Source organism: Hipposideros armiger, unplaced genomic scaffold, assembly GCF_001890085.2.
Source record: "Hipposideros armiger isolate ML-2016 unplaced genomic scaffold, ASM189008v1 scaffold_1362, whole genome shotgun sequence".
NCBI classification, from domain to species: Eukaryota; Metazoa; Chordata; class Mammalia; order Chiroptera; family Hipposideridae; genus Hipposideros; species Hipposideros armiger.
This window is the reverse complement of record NW_017732712.1, coordinates 149,649-166,267: the sequence shown is the minus strand read 5'-3', so window position 1 is coordinate 166,267 and position 16,619 is coordinate 149,649. Positions and strand designations below refer to the sequence as shown.

Sequence of the window (16,619 nt, the reverse complement as noted above, 5' to 3'; positions counted from 1 at the left end):
CTCTTCCTGGCTGAGGCCGACTGGTTGCCAACCATTGGATGGCCACTCATGGCTGCTCACAGCTGCTCACGCTGGCTGCCAGCCACTCACGATAGCTTACGGCAGCCCACTGCAGCACCACTACAGCCCCGTCGCTGGCGACTGACAGCAGCACAGCTCCAGGTTGAGCTGTTTGTTCACCATCTTAGCTGTAGAGGGTGCAGCATCACTGGCTCATGTGGAATCTGAACCAGTGGCCCTGCTGCTCAGAGCTTGCGCTCCCAAGCCAACTCTTAACCAACGAACCACTCGGCTGGCCCTCAACTTTTTTATAAATTTATTTTTTAAAATTAGTTTCAGGTGTACAAAGCAATATAATAGTTAGAACACTTAAATCCCTCATAAAGTGATAATGCTTTCCCCAAGCTACTACCCCTCTGACATCTTATGTAGCTGTTACAATACCATTGACTATCTTCCCTGTGTTGTACTGCACATGCCATGACTGTATATACCTATATATTTAGTTATAGTTGACATTCAATATTCTACTTCAGCTTCAGGTGTGTAGTGCATTAGTCAGACATCTGCACAGTCTATGACATAATCTCTCTGATAAGTCCAGTGCTCGTTGGGCACCTTACGTGATCTTCACAACATTGTTGATTATGTACTCCAGCGATTCTCAACCTTTCACAGGGGTCGCCTAAGACCACAGGAAAACACATATTTTCGATGGTCTTAGGAACCGAGACACCACTCCTCTATCTGTCTCCAGGCCCACATTCAGATACACCCACATACGAGTACCCAGTGACCCCTGTGAAAGGGTCGTTCGACCCCCAAAGGGGTTGCAACCCACAGGTTGAGAACCGCTGATATACTCCATACTGTATTAACTACCAATTTGTATTTCTTAGTACCTCTACCTTTTTCGCCCTGCCCCCAACCCCATTCCCATCTATCACCCTAATAGATCTAGTACCTATCTGGCAGCATACCTAGTTATTACAATATTATTGACTATATTCCTTATGATATACCCTACATCCTCATGACTACTGTATAACAACCAATTTGCATGCTGGGAAGAGAGAGGGCTCAGCAAAGAAACAATGGCCTCTACCAGCTCCTCTGTGCAGGAGAAAGCTGCCTCTCCAGCCCCTGTCCCAAACCAGACAACTCAGTTCACCACCATATTACACTGCGACCTTTCCAGCTGCTGCCCCAGTGCTGGAGCTCAGAGAAAGTGATTCTACTGGTGGGTAAGTCCATGCACTGTCCCTTTAAGAGGAGCACCTGCAGCCTCACTCAGTCTCACTCAGTCACGATCTCCACTGGTTTTCACAACCAAAAATTATGGGGACTTCTCTCCCCAGTACTGGAATCCCGGGCTGGGGTGGAGCTGGGATGTCTTGCTCCTCTAGGGGATGGGGAGGACCCCCACAGCTGAAATAGCCATCCCGATCTGTAATGGTCACACGTGGGTGTGGGACCAGCCTGTTTTGTGTCTCTGACCTTCCTACCAGTCTGCAGGTGGCTTCTGCAAGTCATTAGTTGAAAGGCTTCAGTTCAGCTTGATTTTTAGGCGATTCTCAATAATGGTTGTTTTGTAGATTAGTTGTAATTTTGATGTGGTTGTGAGAGAAGGTAAACACAGCGTTTACCTACTGTGTTGTCTTTCCCCTCCAACTTTTTTTTTTCAAGATCATTTGCTATTTGAATTACCTTGGGATTCCATAAAAATTTTAAGAATTTTTCTATTTCTGCAAAATAAAATGTCATTGGGATTTGCTAGGGGTTGCAATGAATCTTTAGATCTCTTTGGATAGTACAGATATTTTGACAATATTAAGTTTTTCAATCCAAGAGGAGAGGATGCCTTTCTACTTGTATCTTCTTTGATTTCTTTTAGCAATGTTTTGTAGTTTTCAATGTACAACTCTTTCACCTCCTTGGTTAAGTTTATTCCTAAATATCTTATTCTTTTTGATACAATAGTAAATGAGGTTGTTTCCTCAATTTTTTTTCAGATTGGTCATTGTTAGTATATAGAAATGCAACTGATTTTTGTGTGTTGATTTTGTATCTTGTAACAATGCTGAAATTTTTATTAGTTGTAATAAGGTGTGTGTGTGTGTGTGTGTGTGTGTGTGTGTGTGTGTGTAGTCTTTAGGGTTTTCCACGTAGAAGATCATGTCATCTGGGAACAGAGATAATTTTACTTCTTTTCCAGCTTGGGTGACTTTTATTATCTTTTTTTCCTTATCTAACTGCTGCTTTGGCTAGTTTTTCTGGCACTATGTTGAATAGTAGTGGTGAGAGTGGGCATCCTTGCCTTGTTCCTGATCTTGAAGGAAAAGCTTTTAGTCTTTGATGTTAGCTGTGGGCTTTTCAAATATGGTTTTTATTATGTTAAGGTAGTTTCCTTTTATTCTTACTTTGTCAAATGTTTTTTTTTATCATAAAGTGGTGCTTAATTTTGTCACATTCTTTCTCTGCATCAATTGAAATGATCATTTGATTTTTGCCTTTCATTTTGTTGGTGTGGTATATCACATTGATTTTCATACGTTGAGCCATCCCTGCATTGAAGGTATACATTCTACTTGGTCAAAGTGTATAATCCTTTTACTATGCTGTTGAATTCAGCTTGCTAATATTTTGTTGAGGATTTTGCATCAATATTCATCAGGGATATTGGTCTGTAGTTTTCTTTTCATGTTGTGTTTTTTTCTGATTTTGGTATCAGTAATACTGGCCTCATAGAGTGAGTTTGGAAATGTTCCCTCAAAGTTCTTTGAAAGAGTTTAAGGAGGATTGGCATTAATTCTTTTGTAAATGTTTGGTAGAATTCTCCAGTGAAGCCATATTATCTTGGAATTTTCCTTGTTGGGAGATTTATGATTACTGCTTCAATTTCCTTACTAGCTATAACTCTGTTCAGATTTTTTATTTCTTTATGATTCAGTCTTGGTAGATTTTATGTTTCTAAGAATTTATTTATTTCTTCTGGTTATCCAATATGTTGGCATATAATTGTTCGTAGTTGTCTGATAATCTTTTTTATTTCTGTGATCTCAGCTATATTGTTCCTTCTTTCATTTCTAATTTTAGTTATTTGAGTTTTCTCTCTCATTTCTTTCAGTTAGCCTAGCTAAAAGTTTGTCAATTTTGTTGACCTTTTGAAAAAAACAGCTTTTGATTTTTTTGATCTTTTCTTTTTTCTTTTTTATTCTCTATTTTATCTCTGCTCTAATCTTTATTATTTCTTTCCTTCTGCTAACTTTTGGTTTAGTTTGTTCTTTTTCTAGTTTCTTGAGGCTTAAAGTTATGTTATTGATTTGAGATCTTTCTTCTTTTTTATTTTTTTTTATTATTATTTTTATTTATTTATTTTTTTTTTAGCTGAGCCATCCTGCCACCTGTTGGCAGCTCACGGCTGCTCAGCTCGGGCTGACTCGAACCACTGTTGCTCAGAGCTCAAACTCTTGAGTGAGCTCTTAACCAACTGAGCCACTCAGCCGGCCCTCTTTCTTCTTTTTTAATGTAAACATTTACCACTATAAATTTCCAACTCTTAGTACTTCTTTCATGCATTTCATAAGTTTCAGTATGTTGTGTTTTCATTTTCATTTGTCTCCAGATATTTTCTAAATTCCCTTGTGATTTCTTCTTCAACCCATTGATAATTTAAAAGCTAGTTATTTAGTTTCCACATATTTGTGGGTTTTCCTTCTGCTATTGATTTGTAATTTCATTCTGGTGGCTGGAGAAGGCACTTTGTATGATTTCAATCTTCTTTAAATTTGTTAAGACTTTTTTGTTACATAATATGTTTATAATTGTTATATCTTCCTGGTAAATTGATGTTTTTATTATTTTTTATAATATGTTCTTGTCTCTTGTTATAGTTTTTGTCTTAAAGTTTATTTGCATTATATAAAAGTCTATTCTGTGTTATATAAGTATAGTCACTCCTGATCTCTTTTTGTTCCAGTTTGCATGGAATGTCTTTTTCCAGCCTTTCCCTCTTAGCCTATGTGTGTCCTTAGATGTACACTGGATTTTTTGCAGACAGCATATTGTTGGATCTTGATTTTAAAAATCTATTCAGCCACTCTATGTCTTTTAAATGATGTGTTTAATTCATTTATATTTAAACTATTAACAAATAAGGATTTACTTTTGCCATTTTGTTGTTTTCTGTATGTCCTGTAGTTGTTTTTCTCCCCTTCTTTCTTATCTTGCTGTCTTCTTTTGTGTTTTATTTACTTTTTTTGTAGCGACATTTTTATGGAATGCATGTTTGTGTCCTCCCAAAATTCATAGGTTGAAACCCAAGCTTTCAATGGGGTAGTATTAAGAGGTGGGGTCTTTGGGAGATAATTGGGTTTAGATGAGCTCATGAGGGTAGAATTCCCATGATGGGATTAATGCCCTCATAAGACGATGAAGGACCCAAAGCCCTATCTTTACTACAATGTGAGGATACACTGAGAAAGTAGCTGCCTATAAGCCAGGAAATGAGCTCTCAGCAGACACTGGGGCTGCTGGCAGGCACCCTGATCTTGAACTTCCTAGCCTCCAGGAAGTTCAACTGTGACAAATAAATGTTTGTTGTTTAAGCCATCTTGTCTATGGTGTTGTGGTATATTAATCCCAACTGACTAAGATAGACATGTGTCGATTCCCTTCTCATTTCTCTTCATGCATATTCTATAGATATTTTCTTTGTGGTTACTATTGCAATTACACAAAACATCTTCAAGTTATAATAATACATTTTAAACTGATAATAACTTCAATTGCATATGAAAACTCTAATCTTTTACATCTTTGCCCTCTTCTACTTTGTTATTGGTGACACAAATTATCCTTTTTATATTGTGTAACTTTTAACATAGATTTATAATTACTTTTTTTTTTAATTCCCCAATTTATTGGGGAATTGGGGAAGGGAACATGGTATTTTTCCAGGACCCATCAGCTCCAAGTCAAGTTGTTGTCCTTCAATCTTAGTTGTGGAGGGCTCAGTTCAGCTTCAAGTCCAGTTGCCATTTTCAATCTAATTGGGGGGGGGGGGGAAGGGGGGCGTGCAGCCCACTATCCCACGTGGGAATCGAACGGAACCTGTAACTTTGTTCAAGGTGCCATTTTCAATCTTAGTTGTGGGGGGGGGGACGCAGTCCACCATCTCATGCGGAAATCGAACCGACAGCCTTGTTGTTAAGAGCATGCACTCTAACCAACTGAACCATCTGGTTGTCCATTTGCAGCTATCAGCTGCTCAGCTCAAGGCTCCGTGTTCAATTTTAGTTGGTGGGCGTGGGGGTGGGGCGCAGCCCAAAATCCCATGTGCTAGTCAAACCAGCAACCTTATTGTTAAGATCACTTGCTCTCGCCAGCTGAGCCACCTGGTCACCCGTTGGCAGCTTAGTGGCAGCTCAACTTGGGCACAGCTCACTTGCCCATATGTGGGAATCAAACCGGTGACACTGCTGCTCAAAGCTGGCGCTTTCAGCAACTGCGCCACCTGACTGGCCCTATAATTATTTTTAATGCATTTGTTTTAAAATTTTTTATACCATAGTTAAAAGTGATTTACCCACCTATATTACATTACTACAGGACTCTATATTTGTCTATATGTTTACCTTTACCAGGGAGTATTATATTTTTGTACAGTTTTATGTTGCTCTTTATTGTCTTTTTATTTCAACTTAAAGGATTCCCTTCAGCATTTCAGCTGCAAGCAGGGAGAGTGGCATACTTCTCTTTGAGTGACACCCCGATTTTAATAGTGTGGTGCTTGGCAAGGGGCAATAGCCTCAGGTCTTCTTGGCATTCCTCTCCTAACATAAAACTTCTCTGTTATGCTGGGGTGAAGGCACTGGGGTCCCAGTATTCTCAGGACCCCAACAAAATAGAGTGTTTCTTCCATGAGCGGGGGGTGGTGAAAAGAGGGAGACCCCACCTCTTGGCGACACGTGCCCAGAACTTAACCTCTGCAACAGGTAGCTGAAGGCAAGATGGATCATTTCCCATCTTTGGCTTGATAAATATTGATGTGTTCAACAGTCTTAATCATCTACTTATGTTTTCATTTTTATTTAAAAATTTTTGCCATTCTATGTCTGGATAGTTTCTTAGAAGTGGGATTTATGGGTCAAAGGGTGAATAAAAATATAATTTCTCTAAATACTGCAAATTTCCTTCCCTTAGGATTGTATCACTTCCATTTCCTATCAGCAATCCATGGAAGGACCAATTTCTCTGCAACCTTGACAACAAAGTATGCTATTCAACTTTTGGAGTTTTACCAATTTGATGGGTAAAAAATGATATCATAGTATAAATGTAGATGTATTTCCCTTATTATGAGGAAACGAGCATCTTTTATATGGACAAGAATCATTTGCCTTGCCTTTTTTGTTAACTCTTTATTCATATCTCTAAACTACTTTTTTTTCTATAGGTTTGTTGGCCTTTTTCTCTTTATTAAAAGTTTTTATTTATATATGAGAAATAGTAACCATTTATCATGATATAAATGGCAACTAAAATTTTCTAGTTTATTATTTAAATTTTTGTTTGCTTATAGTGTTTTTCAATGAAAATTTTTTTAACGTTTATGTAATATTTATTAATATTTACAATATTGCTTTTAGATTTTGAGCTGTATTTTGGTAATTTTACTATTCCTTAGGTTATAGAGGAGTTCACCCACATTTTCCTTTTGTACTTGTATGGTTTCTCTTATTTTAACACTTAAAATTTCAATGCATTTGGAATTGATCCTGGTGTGCAGGGTGAAGAATGGATTCAATTTTATTCGTTCTTGTGTGATTATCCAGTTATTTCAACACTACGAATTAAGAAGGTCATCTTTTCTTTGTTGATATGAGGTACTGCCTTTATTGTAAACTATTTTTCATTTGCAACTGGGTTTATTATAGGATTTCTATTCTCTGGGCTAATAAAAAACGATTGAAATTATAGAGGTTTTATGGTATGCTTTAATGTTTGCTGTCCCCCTCCTTGCTTTTGCTCTTATATTTTTAGGGATTTCCTCGATACTATTGATTGCTAGTTCTTCTTTGTAAAAATTGCTCAGTTCCAGAAAGAAACAGACCGTACTTTTTTTAAAAATCAGTATCGCATTAAATTTATAAATTGCCTTAAGAGAAAATGTCATTTATATAAAGTTAAGTCTTATATTTATAATATGTTATTGGATTCTGTTTGCTATTAATTTATTTAAGATTTGGGGATTAATATTTCATCTGTGAAATTGGCCTGTAGCTTTCATTTTTGGTTCAAACTGAAAAAGTTTGTGGTGAGTATTATATTCACTATAAAATTCATTGGAAGGTTTTTCTTTTTCTGTGCTTTGAATAATTTAGGTAGCGTCATGATTTTCTGATATTTAACAGTTTGGTAGAATTTCCTTGTGAATGTATTTGAGTCTGGTTCCCTTTTTTGGGGACATGCAATTTCAACAATTAAAAAAAATTTTTCTAAAGTTATGGCCTGTTTGAACTTTCTGTCTCTACCAGGATTAATTTGGGTATGCTATATTTATCCACAGAATTTACTTTATCTAAGTTTTCAAATCATTTGCTGAGTTATGTTATGATGTTTCTTATGATTTTTAAAAAGATCTGTTTTGATGGTTATTTCCTCTAGTCAGTTCTAATTTTGTATATTTGCACTTTTTTTCCCTTTTTTAGGTTGGCTAGAGGTATGTCTATTTTGTTGACTTTTCAAATACCCAGATGTTTTGTTTATTAGTTATACTTTTAAAAAATTATTAAATTTATTGGCATGACATTGGTTAGTGAAATTATATAGGTTTCAAGTGCACATTTCTAGAATACATCACCTCTATATCGCATTGTGTGTTCACTACCCAGAGTCAGTTCTCTTTCCATCGCCATATAATTGATCCCCTTTTCCCTCTTCTACTTTTTTTGTGTGTGTTATCTTCAATTAAGTATATAATTTCACCCACTGCTCTGTTTGGCCGCCAGTCTCTTGTTTCTCTCTCCCACAACGGTAAGGCGGATTCCCTTTCCACAAGGAAGAGAAATCCATTGTTTGTTGTCTTTGCCGATAACAAAAATGTTGGAGAGCTGAGTGGCAAAGCTGTTGCCATTGGCATCTTTCACATGAACCACATCAAAATAACCAGGGTGTCTCTCTCTGTTGGTGATCACACTGATTCTTCCCAGGTTGGCACCTCCAGTCACCATTCACAGGTTCCCAGTGTCACAACTGAAAAAAATCAGTAATTTTGCCGGTCTCCAAATCAATCTGAATGGTGTCGTTCACCCTGATGAGAGGACCAGGGTAGTGGGTGGTGCGAGTGTCACGGGTCACGAGATGCGGGATTCCTTTTGTGCCCACAAAGATCTTTCTCACTTTGCACAACTTGAACTCGGCCTTCTCGGGTGTAATACGATGAACAGCGAAGCCACCCTTGGTGTCACAGATCAGACGGAAGTTCTCTCCGGTCTTGTCAGTGCTGATGACATCCATCAAACCAGTGGGGGAGGTTACACCGGTTCGGACCTTCCATCAATCTCAATGAACTACCACACGCAGACCTTCTGTACTTCATCTCCTGTTAGGCCACATCCCGTCTGTTCTTAGGAAGACGATGAGAGGGAGACATTTCCTCAGCTCGTGGGACTGGTGGACAGACGAGGAGCACACGCACCAGTCACTTTATCCACATCCAGGGCTTTGGAGCTGCTATGCACTCCAGATGCTTCTTGGGACCACGAGCCATGGCTGTGCTGGGTACAGAGAAAGAGATCCCTCTTTACTTTTGGGAGGGTGAGTGAACCAGTCCAGCTGAACGGAAGGCTGAGGAAGGGTTAATGAGCTTCGCAGGTGTAGCCTCCCCTGGAACTGCGTGTTCTGCCCGCAGGGGGCGCGTTCCGTCCTCTCCTCTGCCGCCGACACCAACTGCTCCGAGTTTGTCCTTCCATCTTTTCTCCGCTTCTAACACTAATATCGTCTCTCGCTTTGTGTCCCACGCATTATGCTTTGTGGCTTTTTGCAGCCCGTTAAAGCAGCCGGGAAAGTGAGGGAGAGAGAGAGTGAAGACACGACAGGAAATGTTTCTTCCCGGGCTCTTCTAGTGGCGGTGGTGAAGTGGCTCCAGACTGACAGGAGCAGAAACAATACCAGCGCTCCCAACAGGGGCGTTAGGTCTAGAATGCAGTTTATTCTTCTTTCAGCAAAACATGACACAGGACGTGTATTTGAATTTTTGGAAATAGCAGAATTACATAGAATGGATTTTGGCTTGGTACCAACCCTTGGAAAAACCTGTGCCAAATGGCTGTATTCTGCCTTGAAAACATTCCCCAGAGCCTCTCGCTGCCAAGGGGGTGTAGCTCAGTGGTAGAGCGCGTGCTTAGCATGCACGAGGCCCCGGGTTCAATCCCCGGCACCTCCAGTTTTAGTCTTCATTTTCTCAGGATTTTACTCTTTTCCCCTGCTCAGAAAGAAAGTGAAATTCTTTCACAGCGATTTGCCGTTAGTATTGGTGCTTCCGGGTTTCTGCTCTTCGGGCTTACCAACACCCACCGTGTCTGCGTGAGCAAAAGGAGGAAAAGATGGGACGCGAAGACAAAGACTGCGCTCACCGGCTCGAGATTCCGAAACCGCAAGGAGCACGTCACCAAATGGACGTTTGGTTCCATTTTGCAGTATTATTAATAAATCAGGAAAGAAAAAATAAGGAGGCAAAGATTTAACAAAAGACAAACACAGGCCCTCAGACAATTTATCTTAGCTGTTTTGTTTGTTGTTTTCTGAGCCGTGTTGATCATGATCAGACTGCAGGTTTAGCAAGAGGAAAAGCGGAACCTTCCAAACCGGGAAACAGAAATTTATCTTCATCAGTGAATGCACAGAAAATACACTTTGGCCGAAATAACTTCATTGGGAAGTATATTTGGCTAAAGATCTCAAAATTCACGGATCAATTTTCAGCTCTGTTCTGTCTTTACTCTTACCCGAGAATTGGGCAAGCTAGATGACTTACATGAGTGAAATAGAAATAATTTTACCTAAGACAGATGCGCCCTCTTTCGAAAAGGAATTTTCCAGACCCTTGCTCAGCGTGGACCTTGGACCTACAGAGCTGGTGATTCCTGAGAGCTTGTTAGAAATGCAGAATGTCAGCTGCATCCCAGACCTACTGAATTGGAAACAGCATCTCAACAGGGTCTCCAAGTGATTCCTTTACACATTAAAGTTTGAGAAGCACTGGTTTGAGTGCTTTGACCTGGATTAAGAAGGTATATAATATAAATAATCACTTTAGTTTAATTTTTTCCCTGTTTTCTATTCCAATGTACAAAAAATAATTGCAAAAATGTATTTCTATTGTTGAACCATTTTTGTGTTCTAATCATTGATCTTCTTCCCCCCTCAATGGTAATATGATATTTATTAATATTTTTGAATCAATGTACATAATTGAATTTAATGTGGTTTCTTTTGCTTCTTAATACAAATTTTGCAAGTTTTGCAGTCAAGGCTGTGCTTTCTTCCAATACGAATTGGGAAGTTTGTATCTTTGTTTCTATTTGGCAACATTTTAAACAGGATAAAATCTTGTAATCATTTCAAAACTCAGAGCTGCCTCTTCCTCACCAAATCCTCAGGAACTTTTGCGTTAACCCCCTTTTATATATACTAAGCCCTGTGATAGATTTGAAGATCCAAAACCCTTAGCTACTGCAATGAAAGTGTGCACTAAAGGGTTGGGCAGGGATTGGGAAATCTATAGTCTCTGAGTATAGAAAATGTCAGACCACCCCCTCTCCCTGTGAAGCTATTAGGGAATTTTAAAAAAAGAAATTAAGTTCCAAAGGACATACTTTCTCAAGTTAAGATGTCTTGGCTTTCAGATTTACTTTTTCAAGGAAAGGCTCAGAGCTAGTGCTCAGGAAATAGACTTTCTTTAATAGGAGCAACAGGCCATTTTGTGTTCTATTGACATATTTTTTTCCCTTTTATTTCTTTCTTTTTTTATAAAGATTTTTATTAAAAGTATAGCTAACATTCAATATTACATTAGTTTCAGGTGCACACCATTGTTATTCAACATTTATATACCTAAAAAAATGATCACCATAATAAGTCCAACAACCATCTGACATCATACTATGCTATCATAATATTATTGACTATATTTTCCATGCTGTACATTATATCCCCATGACTTATTTGTTTTAAACCTGGAAATTAGGACCGCTTATTTTCCTTTACATTCTCCCCCTTTTGAAATTATTCAATTACAGTTGACATTCAATGTTGTTTTATATTAATTTCAGCTGTACAGCATAGTGGTTAGACATTTATATAATTTAAGAAGTGATTCCCCCTGACTAGTCTAGTACCCACCTGGCACTATACTTAGTTATCACCATATCATTGACTATGTTCCCTATGCTTTACTTTACATCCTCATGACTATTTTGTAACTACCAATTTGTACTTCTTAATCCCTTCACCCTTTTCACCCTGCCCCTCCCAAACTACCACTGCAATAAATCTAGTACTCATCTAACGCCATACATAGTTATTACAATATTATTGACAAATATTCCTTATGCTATACCCTACATCCCCATAACTACTTTGTAACAACCAATTTGTACTTCTTAATCCCCTCCCTGTTTTTCACCCACACCCCCAACACCCCTCCTATGTGGCAACCATCAAATTATTCTCTGTATCTATGAGTCTTTTTCAACTTTGTTAATTTTGTTCTTAGATTCCACATATAAGTGAAATCACATTACATCTGTCTTTCCCTGTCTGACACTCTACTAAGCACAACACCATCTAGGTCCATTCGTGCCACTGCAGATGGCGAGAACCCATTCCCTTTCATGACCGAGCAATATTCCATTGTATATAGTATGTACCTCCTCTTTATCCATTCTTCCGTCACAGACACCCAGGCTGCCTCCACATCTTGGCCATTGTAACCAATGCTGCAATGAACATATGGATGCAAAAGCCCTCTCAAAGTAGTGTTTTGGGTTTCTTCAGATAAATACCCTGAAGTGGGATTACTGGGTCCTTCATTATCTCTTCTTATAGCCTTTGTTTTAAAGTCTATTTTGTCAGGTATAAGTATTGCTACCCCAGCTTTTTTTGTTGTTTTGTTTTTCCATTTCCATTTTCATGAAATATCTTTTTCCATCCCTTTACTTTCAGTCTATGTGTGTCTTTTGATCTGAAGTGAGTCTCTTCTAGGCAGCATATGAAAGCGTCGTGTTTTCTTATCCACTCAGCCACCATTGTCTTTTTTTTTTAATTGGGGAATTGGGGAAGGGGAACAGACAAGTTGCTATCCTTTTGTTCTTCAGTCTAGTTGTGGAGGACGTTGCTTCACTGGCCTATGTTGGCATTGTGATCATTGCACTCTTCTTGCAGATCAGTCACCAGCCTCTGGACTGCCACTCACGGCGTCTCTTGGCAGCTCACGCTGGCTGCCCACCACTCATGGTAGCTTATGGCAGCGCACTGCAGCAGGGGCTGCAGCCTACACCATCGCCGGCGACTCACAGCAGCCCAGCTCCAGGTCGAGCTGTTGTTCACCATCTTAGCTGTAGACGGCACAGCATCACTGGCCCACATGTAGGATCCAACCGGGACTCTGCTGCTCAGAGCTGGCATCCCAAGCCAGCTCTTAAACAATGGGTCACTCAGCTGGCCCCACCCAGTGTCTTTTGATTGGAGCATTTAATCCATTTACACTGAAAATACTTGTTGATATATATGTAGCTATTGCCATTTTATTATTCATGATTTTGATTTTTTTCCATCTTAAATACATCCCTCTAAGATTCCTTGTGATACTGGTTTGGTGGTGATGAACTCCTTTAGCTTTTTCTTGTCTGGGAAGCTCTTTATCTGTCCTCTGATTTTACATGATAGCCTTGCTGGGTAGAGTAGTCTTGGTTGTAGGTCCTTGCTTGTCATCATGAATATTTCATGCCAATCCATCTAGCCTGCAACGCTGCTGTTGAGAAATCAGCTGACAGTCTCATGAGAGCTCTCTTGTAAGTAACTAGTTGCCTTTCTCTTGCTGCTTTTAGGATTTTTTTTTTGTCTTTAACCTTTACCATTTTAATTGTAATGTGTCTAGGTATGGGCCTGTTTGGGTTCATCCTGTTTGGGACTCTCTTTGTAGCCTGGACTTGTATATCTATTTCCTTGGCCAAGTTAGGAAAGTTTTCAGTCATTATTCCTTCAAATAGGTTCTCAATCTCTTGCTTCCTCTCTTCTTCTTGTACCCATATGATGCAAATGTTATCATGCTTGATGTTGTCCCGGAGGCCTCTTAAACTCTCCTCATTTTTTTGGGAATTTTGTTTCTTTTTGGTGTTCTGATTGGGTGTTTTCTGCTACTTTGTCTTCCTAATCACTGATTTGATCCTCTGCTTCATCTAGTCTGCTGGTGATTCCTTCTAGTGTGTTTTTAATTTCAGTTTCTGTTCTTTACTTCTGACTAGTTCTTTTTTTTTATGGCTTCTAATGTCCTTTTTTTTATGATAGTTATCTCTCTGTTGAAGTTCTCACTAAGTTTCCTGAGTATCCTTATACCATTGTTTTGAACTGTGTCTCTGGTATGCTGCTTACCTCCATTTTGTTTAGTTCTTTTTCTGGATTTTTCTCCTGTTCTTTCATTTGGGACACATTTCTTTGTTTCTCCATTTTGGCTGCTTGTCTGTATTTGTTTCTATGTATTAGGTAGAGCTGCTATGTCTCTCAGTCCTGGCCGAGTGGCCTGATGTAGTAAGTGTCCTGTGGGGCCCAGTGGCACAGTCTCCCTGGTCACCTGCTCTGGGTTCTCCAGGAGTGTCCTTACGTGGGTTATATATGCCCTTCTATTATAACTGAGCCTTGATTGCTATTGGCATGTCAGTGGGTGGGATTGACCCTTAAACTTACTATCTGTGGGGTTTGGTCACATCCATAGCTTACTAGCTGCTGTGTGGGGGGCTTACCCCACTGAGTGGGGTTTGCCCCAGTAGGCTGTGGTGCCTGTTGAGACCACCCTTTGTGTGTGCCACTTGTGAGGCTAATTGGGTGGTGTTCTGCTGTGGTCTGAAGTCAGCCTCCAAGTATGTTGGTTCTGGGGCCTCTTAGGAGGGACTCTAGTGCAGGCCCAGGTCACCCACTGCCTGTGACTGTTTGGGTACTACTTGGTAGGAGCTACAGAGCAACCCACAGTTGTTTGCTTACTGTGCTAAACCTGGAGGTGTGTGGGAGAGGCCACACTACAAAGTGAGAATATCTGCCACCAGTACTGGGCCTGGAGTAGCTCAGCAAAAAGCCAGGACACCTGGCGGCCTGCTGCCACTCTCCAGCTCCCTTAAGATTCAGCCACTGATAAAGCCTCGTGCAATATAGGAGTTGGGTGAGGCAGGGTTTCAGGGAGTCACTAGAGTGGGAAGAGTTGTGGTAAACAGGTCAGTGTAAATTCTGGTTTGGTGCCAGTGCTGAGCCCTAAAAGTCAGCAAAAGTCTCAGAGTATACCGAGGCCAATTCACTGGGGGTCTGAAGACCCCAATAGTTTGTCAAGAAAGAGTGCAATGTGGACAGGACTGGCTGCTTGGGAGAAAGTGCCTCTGGTGCTGGGGGAGTTGGATGGGGTGGGATCCCAGTGAGTTGTCAGGGTGGAGCAGCAGAGCTCACCAGGCCAATCAGATTCAGATTTAGCCCTGGTGGGAGTGGGTTCAATACAGAAAAGATGGCGTCAGCCTGGTGGCTGCACGGGAGAAGAACCTTAAACAGAGAAAATGCCAACTATCTTCCAGTCTTCCCCCCCAGAGCCACATACCTCAGTCTGTCCCCCCAACCCATATGTCTCTGACGCCTCCCAAGTCACTATCCTTCCTCCAGAGCTCAAGGTGAGTGCCTGCCTGTGATAGAGTTTGTGTGTGGCCCTTTAAGAGGACGTCCAGGTTTTCTGCAGCCTTCTGTCCCACCGGTGTTATCAGAATCCCCACTGTTTTTCACAGCCAGATGTTGTGGGGCTCCTCTTCCCAGCACCAGTTCCCTGGACTAGGGAGCCTGGTGTGGGGCTGGGGTCTCTTCCTCCTCCAAGGAGAACCTCCACAGCCAAGATTTCCCTCCTGATTCTCAACCACCACATGGAGGTTTGGGGCCCATTTTGCAGCTCTGCCTCTGCTACCAGTCTTGATATGGCTTCTTTATATTTTTAGTCATAGGACTTCTATTTGGCTAGACTTTAGATAGTTCTCCTGGTTGATTGTTCTATAATTTAGTTATAATTTTAATGTGTTCATGGAAGGACGCAGGCACAGTGTTTATTCTGCCATCTTGGATGTCTTCCTTCTCTCCTTATTTTCAAAGTACAGTTTCATAGTGTCTTTTTGTCACTTACATGCACTGTGTCAGGGAAAGTATTCACATGCTCCAACCATGGGAATTCATCAAGTTGAAAAGGAAAATAGATAAAGCATGAAAAAGAGTATCACAAATTATTACCATTGCTTTTCTGTATTATATTCCGACTAAGACCCAAATGGAAATACTTTTTTTCTTTCCATCCATAGACTTCTCCAAAGAAATCCACCGTTGTAATGTAGGAAGAAGAGGTTAGGGTGAAAAAGCCAAGAGCTTAGTATGAGAAAGCCATAGGAAATATAGGGTGAAAATTTCAAAAAATTATATGCCAATAAAAACAAAAAATGTGACAAACTGAGGTACTTTTTTGAAAGAAAGCTGTGTTTAGCTTTGACCCAGGACAAAAATGACTCATTTAAAAAAATACATTATAGATGAATTCTGGAAATTCATCTATGTTTTATTTTGAGGTTCTATTTTTCAACATTTCATCTTTTGTCTAGCTTCAGGAAGAAATTAAAGATTAAGAAGCTGTGAGAGTAAAGGGGATGTGGCCATGTGTGTGAGACCATGTATAAATGTGTAAGAGGTGGCAGCTGGGCAAGACCATTGGCTGCATAGGCATGTGGGAGCAGACACTATTCATTAGGCCATTGGGTCACTCTGACTCAGAAGACAATGCTTTATTTTCCTCAAAGATGTATTTAACATGAGGAAAAAGATTACTGAATCCTTTATTGACTACTTTAGTAGTAGTTTCTTCATGTTCAATCAAGTAGGCAATAGAGCTAAACCTCCCTGTCCATGGCAACAAATTGAGATGTTGTAAACACCAAAGCAAAGCATGAGTATGAATTCAAATTTCAGAGCATTACATAAAAACTCCTTACATGAAAACTCCATCTTTTGTTGTCTGTCAACTTTGTGTATGCTTGTGTTTTAGCTAACACCTCTGTCATGTAACATAATTGTCATTTCTTCCAGTTGTAGGAACAATTAATATTTAGTCTCTTAACTTTTTCTGTCTGACTTATTTTGCTTAGCATAATAATGTCAAGATCCATCCATGTTGTTGCAAATGACACTATTTCATCTTTTCTTATGGCAAAATAGTATTCCATTGTGTATATAGACCACATCTTTTTTATCCAATCATTTGTTGAAGGACACTTTGATTGTTTCCATGTCTTGGTCACCATAAATAAAGCTGCAGCGAATATTACTGATAT

The 16,619-nt window shown here is 39.8% G+C and overlaps 1 non-coding gene and 1 pseudogene across 1 annotated transcript; one reads left to right on the top strand and one right to left on the bottom strand.

The window, feature by feature from the left end:
* Positions 1-7,985: 7,985 nt before the first annotated feature.
* On the bottom strand, positions 7,986-8,773 carry LOC109377314 (40S ribosomal protein S4, X isoform-like; annotated as a pseudogene).
* Positions 8,774-9,376: 603 nt separating this feature from the next.
* On the top strand, positions 9,377-9,448 carry TRNAA-AGC (transfer RNA alanine (anticodon AGC)). Its single transcript has one exon. It is a non-coding gene; the product is annotated as a tRNA-Ala (tRNA).
* The last annotated feature ends 7,171 nt before the right edge of the window (positions 9,449-16,619 follow it).